We start from the raw sequence: 17,500 nt of genomic DNA, 5'->3' as shown, positions 1-17,500 counted from the left end.
GTGTGTGTGTACGCTTATGTTTGTATGCGTGTACAAGGAGAACACGTTTCTTGGAAGCGCGTACGAGGTCAACAGGTTATCCGAGGTCAACGAAAGTGTTTGTTACGTCGGGGTGTCATGTTGCCGTCGGGATCTCCTGTCTCAACCAAACGAGACTGTCTGCAGTTAGCCAAAATAAAGTTCTATAAGTACGACGCGAGGTCCATAGGACTCGCACCTACAACAGAAGAGGACCTTTCCTAAGCTGAATAACATCGCTTGGCGGCAGACATAATAACCACAATAATTAATGATTAACTAATCATATCATAATAAATCGTAATAATATTCATAATAATTAACCATTTTAACTCATAATTTTCCTCTTGATTGCGCGATCTTTTGACTTCAAAAGTCCATCTCTCATTAACAAGCTATATAAATCGTTAGTTCGTCCACATTTGGAATATGCTATTTCCGTATGGTCACCAAATCTCATAAAACATTGACAGATTGGAAAAAGTACAAGGGCGAGCCACAAAATTGATTCCAGATATCAAAAATAAATCATACGGGAATCGACTAAAACATATGAATCTGTTTTCCCTTAAAAGCGTAGACTTGGAGGTGACTTGATACAGGTCTTTAAGATTCTAAAGGAAATTGACAACATCAAAAGTGACCAAATTTTCACACTGAATGAGAATCCGACAAGAAACAAGGGTCTCAAACTGTCAGGAAATAGATTCAATTTGGAAGTGGGTAGAAACAACTTCGCCGACCGTGTAGATAATGAATGGAACAATCTTCCTGCAGAAACATTGCAATGGAGTTCAGTTCGAGGCTTTAAGATTCGTTTAGATAAATACCTAAGCAAGATGCTCTAATGACTGCCATTTATCTTTATTTGTTTATTTGTTTGTCATTATTTATTATTATCTATCCTCCTCCAATGTTTCCATAAAAAGTGATGCCATGACAGCACTTAATGGTGAACCCATAGCCATTAAGTGCTGTCATGGCATCACTTTTTATGGAAACACTGGAGGAGGATAAATTTATTCGCATCATAGGAAGAGGCTCACATTGGTTCCGATACGTAGATGACGTGTTAGTGGTGGTACCCGAGGGAACAGATGTGAACAATAAACTCCGCATGCTTAACGAAGTGAACAAAGACATCCAGTTCACAGTGGAGATTGAGAAAGACAATAAATTACCATTCCTAGACACTATTATCCATCAGGGCGAAACGGAAGTAAAATTTTCAGTATACAGAAAACCCACGAACAAAGATGACTTCATACACTACTTATCCCATCACAGCACACGCACAAAATCAGGAGTGGTAATTGGTTTCTACCTGAGAGCACTAAGGAACTTATGTATCCAGCGGGGTTGCTATCCAAATTGAGAAAAAAAGCGGAAGAAATTTACGCAAGACCAAAAAGTGCCAAAAATTCAATAAAATATCTAGTGGTATCATTTGCAGAGGAGGCAAAAGCCATGACCAACACACTATACCCTATGCACTGAGATCTGGCCGTTAGGGCGGAGCACTGGGAGTTCCCCTGTGGTGCCACATATAATTATTTTATAATTTTATTTTATTATATAATTCTATTTTATAATTTTATAATGTTGCCTCATACGATTATATTATAATTTTTTGTCACACACCACCACTGAGATAAAAATCAAAGCAATGTTTTCTATACAAAGGTTTCGTTTCTTTAAGTGAAGATATGGCATATGTGCATGCGAGAGCGACGTTGCCACTACATCTAATCTCTGGCCCCGCCCCCCTCACACTGCATTCAGAAAACATTGCATCCACACGCACGGTCTCGCCATGGATGCCCATATGTGGCAACACCGGGAAATCTCCTAGCCACGCCTTATCGGTCATTTCTCCTTGCGTTGACTATAGCTAAAGCAGGCATTCAAATAGCATACAAATCCGGGCGCAACATAATGGACGTCTTAATAAACAAACAAAAACAGCACACCAATGAGAATAGCGTAGTATATGGAATACTACGTACTACAATGAGACGTCGCGGGGGTTGACAAAGAGACTAACAGAACATAAGAACGATCTACGACATCATAGGACTTCAAAATCTCTGGTAGTGCACGTGGACACGCACGTGCATTTACCAAAATGGGAAGAGGCACGCCCTATTTGGACCGGCCTGGAGAGGAAAATAAGAAAGCTGGTCGAGTCCGCGTGCATAACACTGGGAAAGGTCATCAACCACAGAGAAGGATTTTTCAATCTGTCATTTGCAGCCGCCAGATAGGTTATGGAGGAGGGAGTATCGGGCCAATCAGCACGCGACATTCTGAGACGTCCAGCGGGATGAGCCGTAAGGAGAGTATATATACTGTATACATACGTTGTCTGTCAGCCTCGAAACGGGCTCACACTTAAAGCCCGTGGGAGCTTAACTCCCCAATTAAACAGAACAGAACAGTTGTCTATCACCTTCAAAGCCCGTGGAAATCTTATTCCCAAATTACTTAGAATAGAATTAGTTGTCTGTCACTCTGAAGAAGACTTGTAGTCGAAACGTCAGGAATATAGTGTTCTCGCTCCAACCCGTGTTTCTCTACCACCTTTTCCACTCATCTGTCTTATCTTTATAGCAATATATATGTATATATATATAGATAGATAGATAGATAGATGGATATAGATATATACACACAAAGAACGTCCAAGCAGTGACCGCGACTACAACAGAAAAATTATTTTTAGTTGCAATTTGGTAGGTACCGTTTTCCTTATCTCCCTGAGCCAACCCTTCATTATCTGATGACGCTTCCAATGTATATAATTGTTATCTTGTTACAATTGCCCAAAGGTATCTATTTCCCTCTGAATAAAATCGCTAGGCGACAACAATCACAATATACACATGAACTCGTACTCTACGATTCCACGTCACCGCGCTCAATTAAATTCTCCCACAAGGACAAAGTCATTCTAATGTTTGCATTCTTGACCTCGCCCAATAGTCTTGTCACCCAATTTCCGATAAAGACGTATATCCATCCGACAAGATTTATTTGATCTGACAAGATTTATTTGGTCCTTTGTACACCGTCAACTCAGAAGAGCATAAGCCAAAGTCACGCATAGCACTTCCGAACGCAAATAGCAAGACAAAGCCAAGGTCATTTGGAACGCATACAAACGACATCCTCGACAGACAGAACGCCATCACTTATCTTACAGTTTAAATACTCCCGTGATGTACGATCGTATTACATACACTCACACACACACACACAAAACACACACACACACACACACACACACACACACACACACACATGAATTTAAAAATAGTTTAGATAAAATGAGATATGAAGACGGGACCCCACGAGCATAGCTCCCCTTCCCGTAAAATATAACTAGGTAAATACACACACACACACACATTTACAAAAGGCATTTGATAAGGTACCACACAGAAAATTACCATATAAACTGGAAACGATAGGAGGCATACATGGAAAACTATTGAATTGGATGGACTTCCTACATGGAAGAAAAATTAGAGTGGTGCTCAGAGACAAATATTCAAAATGGAAAGAAATGAGTAGTGGCGTCCCACTGGGATCAGTACTAGCTCCGATAGTGTTTGCTATATATGTAAATGACTTGGACGAAGGCATTGAAAGTTACATAAACTGCTTTGCGGATGACGCAAAATTATTAAAGAGAATAAACTCCGAAATAGACTGTGACTCATTGCAGAGGGATCTGAACAAAGTCTCAGAGTGGAGCAAAAGATGGGAGGTAGAATTCAACATCAAGAAGTGCAGTATAATTGAATTTGGAAAAAGCAAGAAGAGAATAACATGACAGTATAAAATGGATGGAAAAGAAGTCAAGAAAGTAAATTCTGAAAGGGACCTAGGAGTAATCATCACCAAAGATATGTCGCCAGATAAACATATAAACTAAAGGGTAAGAACGAGAATTTCAGTAGGAAATATTGAAGGAAAGGATTTAACACCCAAACGAGGAAGAAATCAAAGTAAACAAACATGTCCAGGATGTTTGAACAAGGTTTGTGGCAGTAATTAATCAGCGATTATATTTTATGTGACTGCTGCTCTTAAGTGATTCTATGTTAGACCCCAGGACGAAACTTGACAAAACTCCAACAGATAAAACCCCTGTCTGCATAGCAGACAAAATCCCAATAGGAAAATTGGGGGGGGGGGATATAACCTAACCTAACTCCACCTGGAGATTGCCAGTGGGGTTTTGTCTGGGTGTGACAGTTTTCACTGATTGGGATTTTGTCTGTTGGGGTATTCATACGAAAATCGACTAAAACACATGAATCTGTTTTCCCTAAAAAAGCGTAGACTCAGAGGTGACTTGATACAGGTCTTTAAGATTTTAAAGGGAATTGACAACATCAAAAGTGACCAAATTTTCACATTGAATGAGAATCAGACAAGAAACAATGGTTTCAAACTGTCCGGAAATAGATTCAATTTGGAAGTAGGTAGAAACAACTTTGCCAACCGTGTAGTTAATGAATGGAATAAACTTCCTGCACAGGTAGTGCAATGTAGTTCAGTTCGAAGCTTTAAGAATCATTTAGATAAATACCTAAGTAAGATGCTGTAATGATTATAGTTTATCTTATATTATTTGTTTTTGTTTTGTTATCATTTGTCTGTCTGATTTTCATTTATTATTAGTTATATGTCAATTTATTATTATTTACTATTTACCTGTTTGTTTATTATTTAACTATACCTATGCATTTATTTATGTATTTTATTTGTTATTTACATTATTATAGTTTTTATTTATTATTTTATTAATATAATTTTTTTTCGCATCCGACCTAGATATGGATCAAAAGGTCTCCTGTCGGCATGCTCCGCCTTTGTAATCCTTTGTAAAATAGAATAGTCGGAGAAAAATACAATTTGTTGAGATCAATAAAGGTGGCTTTTAAATACCTGGATAATGAAATAATCAAGAAAATATTACAGACACTGATAAGGCCAAAACTGGAATATGTAGCGCTGATATGGTCACCCAGTACAATAAGAATACAAGAAAATTAGAAAGAATACAAAGACCAACGACAATGCTGGTCCCAACACTTGCAAACCTGACATATGAACAAAGACTGATTGAACTGGAATTGCCAACCCTGGAACAAAGAAGAGAAAGAGGGGACCTACTAACCATCAACAGAATTATGAAGGGAAAAGAATGCCTTGATAGAGAGGACTTATTATAGTGGGACAGAGGAAAACAAGAGGACATGCAATGAAACTAAAGAAGAAGAATTACAGAAGAGACCTGAAAAAGAACAGCTTCCCACACAGAGTGATAGATATATGGCACAAATTGGATGAAGAAATAGTGTGTGCAAACACATTACAAGAATTTAAGAACAAACTTGATCTTGCGAGATACAAAAACGGGTCAGGAGACGAGCATATCTCCCCTTTCCGTATAATACGACTAGATAAATACAACTAGGTAAATACACACTTACTCACGTGCACACACACACACACACACACACACGACTCGGTGGCGCGGTTGGAAAAATACTAGATGCCAGTACGGTGGTGCCGGTGATACCTGGTTCGAATCCTGCCCAGGGCTGAAATTATTTCAGTATCGCTGCGCTTCGAGTCGTCACTCCGACTCTTGTGGGCGGGGAGTTGGGGGGGGGGGTGTAGGACAGTTGCTCACCGGATAATTGCTCACCGGACAATCGCTCACCGGAGAAATGACAAATAGGACACTTGCTCACCAAAGATTTTTTTTTACTTCTCTTGAACTTGATAACAAACAATATACAGGATTTTTTTTTAGTTATATTTAGGTTTATTACAGCAATAATACACAAACAATATCCAAACTTTCATATTTTAGTTTTTGATAATTATAAAATTCAATACAAATTTCTCCCATCAATATATAGTCAAATGGGCCAGCGGTTTGGATTTTATTGATTATTTCTAAATTAACAACCTATAATGTTGCCATGGCAACTGTTTTAAATTTAAAAATAATAAATAAAATACAAACCACTGGCCCAATTGAAATGCAACATGGTTGATTGATTGTTTTTTTGTTTTTTGGCTTGAAGGCCAAACGCCGGAGCCGGTAGGCCATTCAGCGCACATGCAACTTGGCATGTGAAGATTTTTGGGTCATTTCTTGACCAAGTGTATATTACCCAACGATCTTGAGCTGCTCATATACGGGAGAAAATAGGTTAAAAAAGAGTTTTCTTACATTACAATAGTATATTATTGATGTCTTACCTTAATATTTTCACTCGGAAAACTAATTTGCCAAGGTTGATAACCAAATTTGCGTTTGAATCGGTGAATATTTATTTGCTTTTGAAGAATCGGGCATACACTTGCACAACAACAAGATAATTTGAATATCCTGCGCATACGCTGAACGCTCAAAGCATTCAAACTAAGCCAAAGAAAATCCAACAGGTCGCATGGAACATTGGTTTTCAGAAACTTGTAGGATACAGTCATCCCTCTGTGTGGACACTGATCGACAATTTTCGAAAAGACCAGGCTGTAGTGGCTACACAAATGATACAAAACCAACGAGGGCAACCACCAAAGAAGCGGGTGAAGAGGGTGACTTAGCAGATGCAGAACCGCCTTCGGAATCTGTGCCAGGGGTATGCTGCAGGAAGTCAGTGTCTTCCTGACTTTCTAAATGCAGTTAGCCACACCATTAGACTGGACCGGTAAAAGATCATTACTATATATTGATGGGAGAAATTTGTATTGAATTTTATAATTATCAAAAACTAAAGTTTGGATATTGTTTGTGTACTATTGCTGTAATAAACCTAAATATAACTAAAAAAATCCTGTATATTGTTTGTTATCAAGAAAGATCATTACTATATATTGATGGGAGAAATTTGTATTTAATTTTATAATTATTAAAAACTAAGATATGAAAGTTTGGATACTGTTTGTGTATTATTGTTGTAATAAACCTAAATATAACAAAAAAAATCCTGTATATTGTTTGTTATAAAGTTCAAGAAAAGTAAAAAAAAATCTTTGGTGAGCAAGTGTCCTATTTGTCACTTCTCCGGTGAGCGATTGTCCGGTGAGCAATTATCCGGTGAGCAATTATCCAGTGAGCAACTGTCCGTACCCGAGTTGGGGGTGTGTGTGCGTGTAAGGTCATAGCATTACCCGTAATCGGTCATACGAGCTCTGAGCTCTCTTATTGGAGGGAAATAGCTGTCGATCACGAGTCCAACACGTGATCCAAAGACCAAGGTGAATCACACACACACTAGAGAGAGAGAGAGAGAGAGAGAGAGAGAGAGAGAGAGAGAGAGAGAGAGAGAGAGAGAGAGAGAGAGAGAGAGAGAGAGAGAGTTGGCAGACACAAACACACGCTGTCGACATGTACACATTTCACTAAACTATATGACACCATACTTGCATACAGCCGCTGTCAGGAGTTTTGAATCAAACAATGGCATTCACAATGTGCTTTCGTTGACTATTCTATATATTTTAGCGGTAAATGCCTGGGGTAAAATGTTAAGTTAGGTTAGGTTAAACTAGATCAAGTTAAGCTTGGTTAGGTTGAGTTAGGTCAGGTGAAACTACCGTAGGTCACGTTAAGTTAGGTTAGGTTAGGTTAGGTTAGATCAGGTCAGGCATTGACAAACTTTGACTGGGATTTTCAATGTTTCCATTACAGTACACAATAAACCACATATGGGCTTCCAATTACCACAAAACCATTTGACCTTGGTTGACCTGAAAGTTCACACACAAGGTCAGAGGACTACAATTAAAAAAATGTTTGTAAACAGTTACATCATTACAATTATCAAGAGGTAATAACGCTTATCTCGCTTATCTCGCCATAAATGTATCATAAAGCAATTCAGTCTTAGTTTGTACAACAGTGATAATGCACACAGGCTGCATCGTACCCCACGGGCAAGAGAGAAGGATATGCATTGAAGTAGTTGTTGCCAACGAGGTGTGTTGTGGTGTACCCTTGCTGCCAACACACACACACACACACACACACACACACACACACACACACACACACACACACACACACACACACACACACACACACACACACACACACACACACATATATATATATATATATATATATATATATATATATATATATATATATATGCAAAGTAGACCACTTGGAAAAAGAAACTAACGAAGCAGAGCGCTTTCGTATATTACATCTTCAGTGGTCTACTTTGCATAAGTGAACACACGTACCCGTGTTCTTATTAGCATATATATATATATATATATATATATATATATATATATATATATATATATATATATATATATACTGTATATACACATATATATTACTTATCCCTTGTGTATCCGTATATGTAGGCTACGATGGTAAATAATTCTGACTACTTAAACTTGGACAAATACACCAACTAAATATAAATGTCTGTCGCAACTACAATAGCGGCAAATAATACAAACACGCCACTCAACGCTGTGCAAATATATCGTGAAGAAAAGTCAGTCACAGATACATTACAAAGGATTACAAAGGCGGAGCATGCCGACAGGAGACCTTTTGGTCCATATCTAGGTCGGATGCGAAAAAAATCATACATACATACATACATATACCAAGGCTTTTTCCCCCTTCCAAGGGAGGTAGCCACAAAAGGAAAAAAAATCATATTGATAATAAAACAATAAATAAAAACTATAATAATGTATATAACAAATAAAATACATAAATAAATGCATAGGTATAGTTAAATAATAAACAAACAGGTAAATAGTAAATAATAATAAATTGACATATAACTAATAATAAAGAGAGAGATCCAACCCAAGTTTAGGACTGATTGGATTGTTGCACAACCAACTGAGTTTTTTTTTGTCTGTGTGTGTGTGTGTGTGTGTGTGTGTGTGTGTGTGTGTGTGTGTGTGTGTGTGTGTGTGTGTGTGTGTGTGTGTGTGTGTGTGTACTTTTTTCCATTGAGCATCATTAAGAACCAAAAGATTTCCTGTTGGAACGTTTTACAATCATAATCGATTACAACCTACAATCAATCGTGGCGATGCTTTCAATAGCTGATGCTTGGCAATCTTCTGTCAATACTCTCTCAATACCCTGCCAATCATCTTGACAGTATGACAATTCTCTTGCCAATATTCTGATACTGATATAACTTGAATAAATTGTGGCGTTGTCATTACTTTTTTTATTACTTATGAATAAATATATTTCTATTACTTATATCATTATTTACTACTTATTTTCAAATCCTGGTTGAAAATAAAGTCTATAAATACTGACAAAGGAAAAATCCTGAGGTCTCGCTGCTCCGCTTCGCCTGAAGCGACATGACGTCACTTCCTTTCGAGAAAAATAAGAAATGGAGCGACGTCGCAAATACCGCCCAGATTAACACACGAATGGGATTCAGTAACCACTGGACCTGCTTGCCTGGTTATCAACAACAAGACAGTTGTTGTCAGTATAAGATCATCTTTAAAGTTTAGATACGGTTACTTCGCATTGTTTGCCGTTTTTCTGTTTCTGAAAGATACTGACTTGTCTTGGCTTTATGATCCTTACCCACACCTATCTTAGACACTTGGGAAAAGAAACTTTGAAAAGCAGAAAGAGGAAGAGAGGAGGATAGGTAAGAGAGAGTCAATGAAATTGAGAGAGAGAGAGAGAGAGAGAGAGGCACATACACACACACACACACACACACACACACAGTGAGAGACAGACAGAGACAGAGAGAGTGGATTTTTTCGGTGATTTTGGTGTTTTTTCCTACAAGGGTGGCATCATAGTTGCCATCCCTGTGTGCATTGTTGCCAGATTACATATTTCATGTGTGATGATCATAATTTGTTGTCAACGCGTCAAGGACTTCCTGTTGGTAAGTGCAATCTCGCAGCGCGAATTCCTGCCACGGCCACCTGGGTTCACCCAAAAAAACAACGATCGCCAACACCGATCTGTGACGCCACGCTGAGGTATTTTCTAGTGATAACTCTGCTACACTGAAATATTTTTGTTGCATCTCTGAGATAAACTAGGAATATAGTATTGCAAATTATACAGAATGTTCTTACTCGAGTAAATTATGACAGAGGTATGAATGATAGGGGTATGTATGTATGTATATACTCATGTATGTATTTGTATATACATGTATGTACGTTTGTATTTATATATAAATGTATGTATGTATGTATGTCTATGCATGTATTTGTGTGTGTATTTATGGAGAGAAGAAAAACCCAGAAAGAAAATAAGGAGTGGAGCCCCGACAGGTAGATGGAACATGTACTCATATCCTCCTGACAACTTCTACACCTCTCCTTCTGCCCACTGCAGGACCGCGGATAACAGTACAGGGCCTAAAAGGCGGTACTGATGTTTGGAAGAGGTCACTTCACCCAAAAACACGGGAAGTGGCAGTTACCAGTTTGAAGTCCAAGTCAATTTGGTGAACACCAGTACACTATGAGTCACATCTTAGGCACCATCGCGTTACAGTGAACAGCTGCCACCTGCCTCAGGCTGGGCAGTCCCCAGTCAATTAGGTGCTATCCCACCATTTAACACAGTTTCATCGTGTGTGTGTGTGTGTGTGTGTGTGTGTGTGTGTGTGTGTGTGTGTGTGTGTGTTTGTCTAAAGTATGAATGTGTCCTTGCAATAGACAAACACTGTGTGTGTGTGTGTGTGTGTGTGTGTGTGTGTGTGTGTGTGTGTGTGTGTGTGTGTGTGTGTGTGTGTGTGTGTGCGTGTGCATGTGTGTGTATTTACCAAGTTGTATTTACCTAGTTGTATCTTACAGGAATGGGAGCTGTGCTCGTGGTGTCCCGTCTTTATATCTTGCAGTGTCTAGTTTGTTGTTAAATTCGTGTATAGTTTTTCCACACACTATTGTTTAGTCCAATTTGTTCCAGACATACACCACTCTGTGTGGAAAACTATATATTTTTTTCAAATCTCTTCTATAACTATCCTTTTTGAGTTTCTTTTCATGTCCCCTTGTTTTTCTTCTATCCCACTTTAATAAGTCTTCTCTGTCAAGGACTTCCATGCCTTTCATGATTCTGTAAATGGCCAATAGATCTTCTTTTTCTCTTCTTTGTTCCAGAGTTCGTAGTTCCAGTTTAGACAATCTTTGTTCGTATCTCAATTTTGGAAATGCTGAGTCCATCTTTGTCGTTGCTCTTTGGATCCTTTCTATATATTTTTTTTTAGTTTTTTTTTGTTGTTGTTGTTGGTTTTATCAGTGTGACTAATATTTTTTCTAACATTACTTCATTCAAGTAATTAAAAGCCACCTTTATTGATCTTAGTCAATTTAAGGTTTCCCCGACTATTTTGTTTATACGCTTGTTTGGGGACATGTTTTTCTTTACTGATAATTACTCCTAGGCCCTTTTCGGAACTAATTTTCTTTACTTCTTTTGTACCGATTTTATATTATCCTGATATTCTTTTTTTTCCAAACTCTATCATACTACATTTCTTAATGTTGAAGTTCACTTCCCACTTTTCGCTCCATTCCCAGACTTTGTCCAGGCCTTTCTATAAAGATTCAGTCTTATTCTGTACTTACTTTCTTTCGTAATTTTGCGTCGTCTGCAAAGAAGTTCATATAACATTCTACAACTTCATCTATGTCATTTATATATATAGCAAACATTATCGGAACCAATACTGAACCCTGTGGGACTCCACTTATCATTTCTTTCCAGGTCGAGTTTTTATCTCTTAGCATCACTCTCATTTTTTCCCATACAAGAAATCTTCCATCCATTTGAATATTTTTCCTTGTACACCTGTTGTTTCGAGTTTTCTTAATAGTTTTTTTTTTTAATGTGGTGCTATATCAAACGCCTTTTATAAATCCAGGAAAGCAAAATCTGGTCATCCGTCCCTTTCCTGCAATATATCGTGCGAATTGGTCATGTTATGACCCCCCATTCCACCTCACCCATGAAGCAAAAACCAAAAAATATTTTGCGCCCTTCCTGTGTGTGCGTGTGTGCTTGCGCGTGCGCGTGCGTGCGTGTGTGTGTGTGTGTGTGTGTGTGTGTGTGTGTGTGTGTGTGTGTGTGTGTGTGTGTGTGTGTGTGTGTGTGTGTGTGTGTGTGTGTGTGTATGTGTGTGTGTGTTTGTGTTTAGAAACATTTACAGAATTTTAAATATAAAACTGGTTCCATGTTACACAACTGTGTCAACTAGATTAAATAGATATAAAAGAAGAAGAAATACTTATTCTTCGAACTCTTTAAATCTCTCTCTTTCTCTCTCTCTCTTTACGTGGAGTAAAAGAAAGAAGAGACGCGGAAGAAGAAGAGGGAGGAAAGGGAGGGAGGGAGAGGAACGCATGAGAAAGAAAAGAAGAGACGGGAGTGGAGGAAGGAAAGGAAAGGGATGGAGAGAGAAAGGGAGGAAGAGAGTGGAGAGAGAAAGGCAGGAAGTGGAGGGAGAGAGGGAGGGAGGGAGTGGAGGGAGAATGTCGGAGCGAGAGGAAGGGAGTGATGAGACGGGGAATCTACAAACTGGAAGGAAATAGCTGGGCAAAGTAATGGGAAGGGATTGGAGGAAGCTGGAGATACCCCAAGGAAGGACTTCATGTATTACACACACACACACACACACACACACACACACACACACACACACACACACACACACACACACACACACACACACACATGTATGTATATACATATATATATATATATATATATATATATATATATATATGTATATATATATATATATATATATATATATTGTCAGTGTATCCATATACCAGGAAAGCAAATATATATATACACACACACACACACACATATTATATATATATATATATATATGTGTGTGTGTGTGTGTGTGTGTGTATATATATATATATATATGTATAAAATTTGTTAAAGGTATATTGGCTTCCTGTGTGTGTGTGTGTGTGTGTGTGTGTGTGTGTGTGTGTGTGTGTGTGTGTGTGTGTGTGTGTGTGTGTGTGTGTGTGCCTAATATCCTCTGTGTCTACCCCCCCTCGTACCAAATAGTATTTTTTCTCTTATCCTGGCTGCCGTCAGCCGATTTTAATCCGCCATTGGGCCGGTGCCCAATATATGAAAAACTAATACAAGTACTGTATAGGGTTTAATCATTTTAATGGAAATTCGTGTATCATCCTCTTAATTGTGATTTTCGCCCCCCCCCCACCCCCGACAGATCGATTAAATCCTCTCAAAAATATCAACAGACTGACAACATCAGGACCAAAGTCCGTTTGTAAACTTTAGCCTTTATATTGGCGGACTTTAGTATTATATATTAAGGTCCATTTTTGCTGTACAGATGATCCTCTTGAAAGAAAAATTATGAAGATTATTTTGTAATAGAGCCTTATTTCTTCTAATAAGAAACCTTTCTCTTCATTGATCTATCTTTCATCTATTTATCTATTTATTTGTTTATTTATTTGTTTGTTTATTTTCATTATGATAGATCTACTGAGCAAGGGAGAAGATTTTCCGGTTTTGTGATCCTATGACGTCAAGTCGTCGTGCAATGACGTCATCATTTGACGTCACTAGGGGTAATTTGTAAACAATGCGATGGCAGGACCGAGAAAACATAATCGTAGGAAATACCCACAGGCCAGAAGGAATCTCGATCTTATAGCATTTGTACATAAGGATGTTTGTCGTTACTCCCGAAGGCTTGAGGTATTTCAATCCTTCCTCTGCTTGTGATGTCTTTTAAAAATCTTATTGTGGTTAAAGGCAGATGATTTTGTCTAACTGAAATTACCTTCCCTGTGTGTCCGGACCAGACGGACTAACCAGACCTCAAAAGTGGTTTTTTTTTTCACTTTCTTATTATTACAGCTTAAGTGTCGGAATCGTTGTTGTAAAAGTTACACAAATCATACATGGACCTCCACAAGTCGGTAAGGAAGTATTGGAATTCAAGATAATTGAATTGCAAATGAATGTTCAGCTTCATCTACATGCCATTCTCCCACGTAAACAAATAAACAATGATGCTAGTACTAATTTCCCGGTGCTGCCACAACGATGACCCGTGCGAGAAACTGTTCTTCTTGTTCCTGGTCGTATGGTAACTGACACCGTGATGGTCAGAATACAGACGGGCGCTGTTCTTCATGTCACCGAGTAACTCTTCTTGTGTACCGAGTCTGACGCCTTTAACCGTTGGGCACGGGTGTGGTCAATACACAAGAACATCGAGTGTCTGTCAAGGACGCTGACCATAATGTGCGTGCACACACACACACACACACACACACACACACACACACACACACACACACAAAAAAAACGCAAAATCTATTTTAGTTTTCACTTAATGGATGAAGAAAAATTAAAATCATAAAATCACCAATTCGCACGACATAAAAACACGCAGCGACTACGTGGTCTCCGCAAATTCAAAAATGTCCGCGGGGCAATAATTTACTAAATTAATAAACAATAGATAAATAGATGAATGAATAAATAAATAAATGAATGAATAAGAATATACAGACCAATATTTAAGTAACAAGATGGAGGGAATGCAAAGAGCAGCAAGGATACTGGTTCCTGGCCTTGCAGACAAACCGGACATGAAGAGACAACAATCTCTGGACTTGACAACTTTGAAAGAAGGAGGAAAAGGGGACATGACTGTGCTCTTCACGTTCTTGAAGAAAGTGAACAAAACTAACACGGAAGCTCTCTTGGTTGGAGACGGGAGGCCTTTATATAAATGAATAAATAGATAAACACATAAATAAATGAATGCATTAAAAATACATAAAGAAATAAAATACAAGTCCCATGGATGCCAAGTCATACAATTTCCCGTACACACGCATCAACTCCTGAAAAAGCATCAAAGATTATAGAGTCCAACCTAAAACCGGAAATAAAGTTAAAGCTAGGGAGAGAGGGAGAGAGAGAGAGAGAGAGAGAGAGAGAGAGAGAGAGAGAGAGAGAGAGAGAGAGAGAGAGAGAGAGAGAGAGAGAGAGAGAGAGAGAGAGGGAGAGAGAGAGAGAGAGAGAGAGAGAGAGAGAGAGAGAGAGAGAGAGAGAGACGGTATTTTTCGAGTGTAGCTCATTTCTTTACACTACAGTTAGGTAAAAACACACACACACACACACACACACACACACACACACACACACACACACACACACACACACACACACTGATTACATTTGACATTCAGCTTAACCCTTGAAAGAATTCAAGAAACGCGGAAGAGGTCAGGTGAGGGGCCTACGTCAGGAGGCACTGAATAGTTGCGGCCGAAGCCGTCACCTTTGCCCTATGCGCTTGGACTCTTGGGGCGGGTAACAGTCACTGCTAGGAAACGAGTGCGGGATTCGAACCCACAACTAAGGGTCTTAGATTGTGGTGCAAATTTCAACGTACGTGGAAAGCCAAACTCATCCCTAATGACGAGTCCATCGGCCAATAATTAACTAAATTACAATGAATAGATAGATAAACAAATAAATTAATACATAGATAAATAAGATATAAACAGATGAATAAATAAATGGATAAAAATAGACAATATACAAATAAACAAGTATACAGATAATACATGCATACATACATACATACATACATACATACATACATACAAACATACATACATACACCAAGGACATTAGCCCCTTATAAGAGAGGTACCCAAAGTCAAAAGACATAATTCCACCCCTACCCATTTCATCTCCACATACTCCACTCCCGTCCACCACCCCACCCCTCCCTCATTCCCTCCCTCCCTCCCTCTCATCTTGTCTCCTCCTGGATGACGGGTCATTCCTACATCTCGCCAATCGCCTTAGGATGATAGATAAATCAATAAAATGAACTAACAGATTAAAATAAACCCTGACAAATAAATCTAGTTATAAAAATCACGTCGTCGATTTTTTTTTAGGATCTTTCAAACAACAACTCCACTTTAATTTCTTCCTTTTCCAGGTGACAAAAAAACATTTCCAACATTAATGTAAACAACTTGCTCGTTTCAACTTACATGGAAACCACAATCAACTTGGTCTTTGGTGAGATTTATGCTTAATCCAGCTTTTCACACAACCCTGAAAAAGAGAATAAACAAGGTTATACGTTAATATTTCAGTATGAAACAATGAAATATATTTAGAAAAAATAAAAATTATATAAGAAAACAGGCGCGAATTCCTGATTAATCTGAAAATATCAACATTTTCTTTTCTTTCTTTCTTTTATTTGTGGTCAAAGTCTTCTAAGCCCAAAGATGATCTTCCTCCTCCTCCCCTTCCTCCTTCTCCTCCTCCTCCCCTTCCTCTACCTCCTCCTCCTCTACTCCTTCCTCCTCCTCCTAAAGTCCTTTCTCCTTCTCCTCCTCCTCCCTGGAGGCAATGAAGCGAAAGTATGGGAAGGTGAGCAGAACCGGTTTTAGCCACCTGTCGACTCTCTCTCTCTCTCTCTCTCTCTCTCTATCTATCTATCTCTCTCTCTCTCCATCCCTTTCTTCATCTCCTTCCGTGCCAGGTAGTCCTTCACCATTTACCCGTGCTGCCGCCTGATAATTATATTCACCTCCAGAGCGTCGCCGTCCCCCACTCCCCGCCTCCCCGCCCCCAGTAGCGCCGGCTGCGCGGTGGGAAGGAGTGGTAACAGACACAAGCCACAGTACCGCGCTATACACACTCGCTGCGTCGCGAAAGAAAAAAACGCCTACAGATTTTATTCAACAGCTACAGGAAGGATGGACCCAGTCTAAACTGACCCTCGGTCGATCAAGACCACTTTTAGACCAGTGCCAACCCCCTCAGCTGAGTAATAAAATCATCTGATGCAGAATAGGCCAAAGTTATACAGTGAGGTATGGTCATCCACGGTTTCCTCAAGCTAAATGATCATGAACATTATTTACTGGATGACTTCAGGCGATTTTATTAACCTTATGGAAGGACACCGTAGTCTATGTCCTTCCATTGAGAGGCTCAGGCAATCTTTTCCTTCCTGGATGGTTCAGAACCTGTATATGATTTTGTAGGGATCTTTTTTCGCTATTTCAAGTACGTATATTATGTTTATATATATATATATATATATATATATATATATATATATATATATATATATATATATATATATATATATATATATAAACGCTCAACTTATATCTCTCTTGATAGAGTAGTTGGTAAGTTATATATATATATATATATATATATATATATATATATATATATATGTGTATATATGTATGTGTATATATGTATGTGTATATATGTATGTATATATATATTATATATATCATATATATATACATATATATATATATGTATATATATACATATATATTAAATATATATACATACATTATATATATATACATATATATGATATATATACTATATATAATATATATATAT

The 17,500-nt window shown here is 38.3% G+C and overlaps 1 protein-coding gene across 1 annotated transcript in view; it reads right to left on the bottom strand.

Moving 5' to 3' along the window:
- The window catches only part of LOC143033140 (transient receptor potential cation channel subfamily A member 1-like), a 155,789-nt gene that overhangs the window by 115,212 nt on the left and 23,077 nt on the right, over positions 1–17,500 (bottom strand). The window contains exon 2 of the mRNA XM_076198365.1: positions 16,111–16,174. The gene's annotated coding sequence lies outside the window, so the exon portion shown is untranslated. The remainder of the gene's footprint in view (positions 1–16,110; positions 16,175–17,500) is intronic.

The sequence above is a fragment of the Oratosquilla oratoria genome, chromosome 1 (genome assembly GCF_046742065.1).
Source record: "Oratosquilla oratoria isolate Oo_2021 chromosome 1, ASM4674206v1, whole genome shotgun sequence".
In the NCBI taxonomy this organism is placed as follows: domain Eukaryota; kingdom Metazoa; phylum Arthropoda; class Malacostraca; order Stomatopoda; family Squillidae; genus Oratosquilla; species Oratosquilla oratoria.
This window is presented reverse-complemented; position numbering and strand designations above follow the sequence as displayed.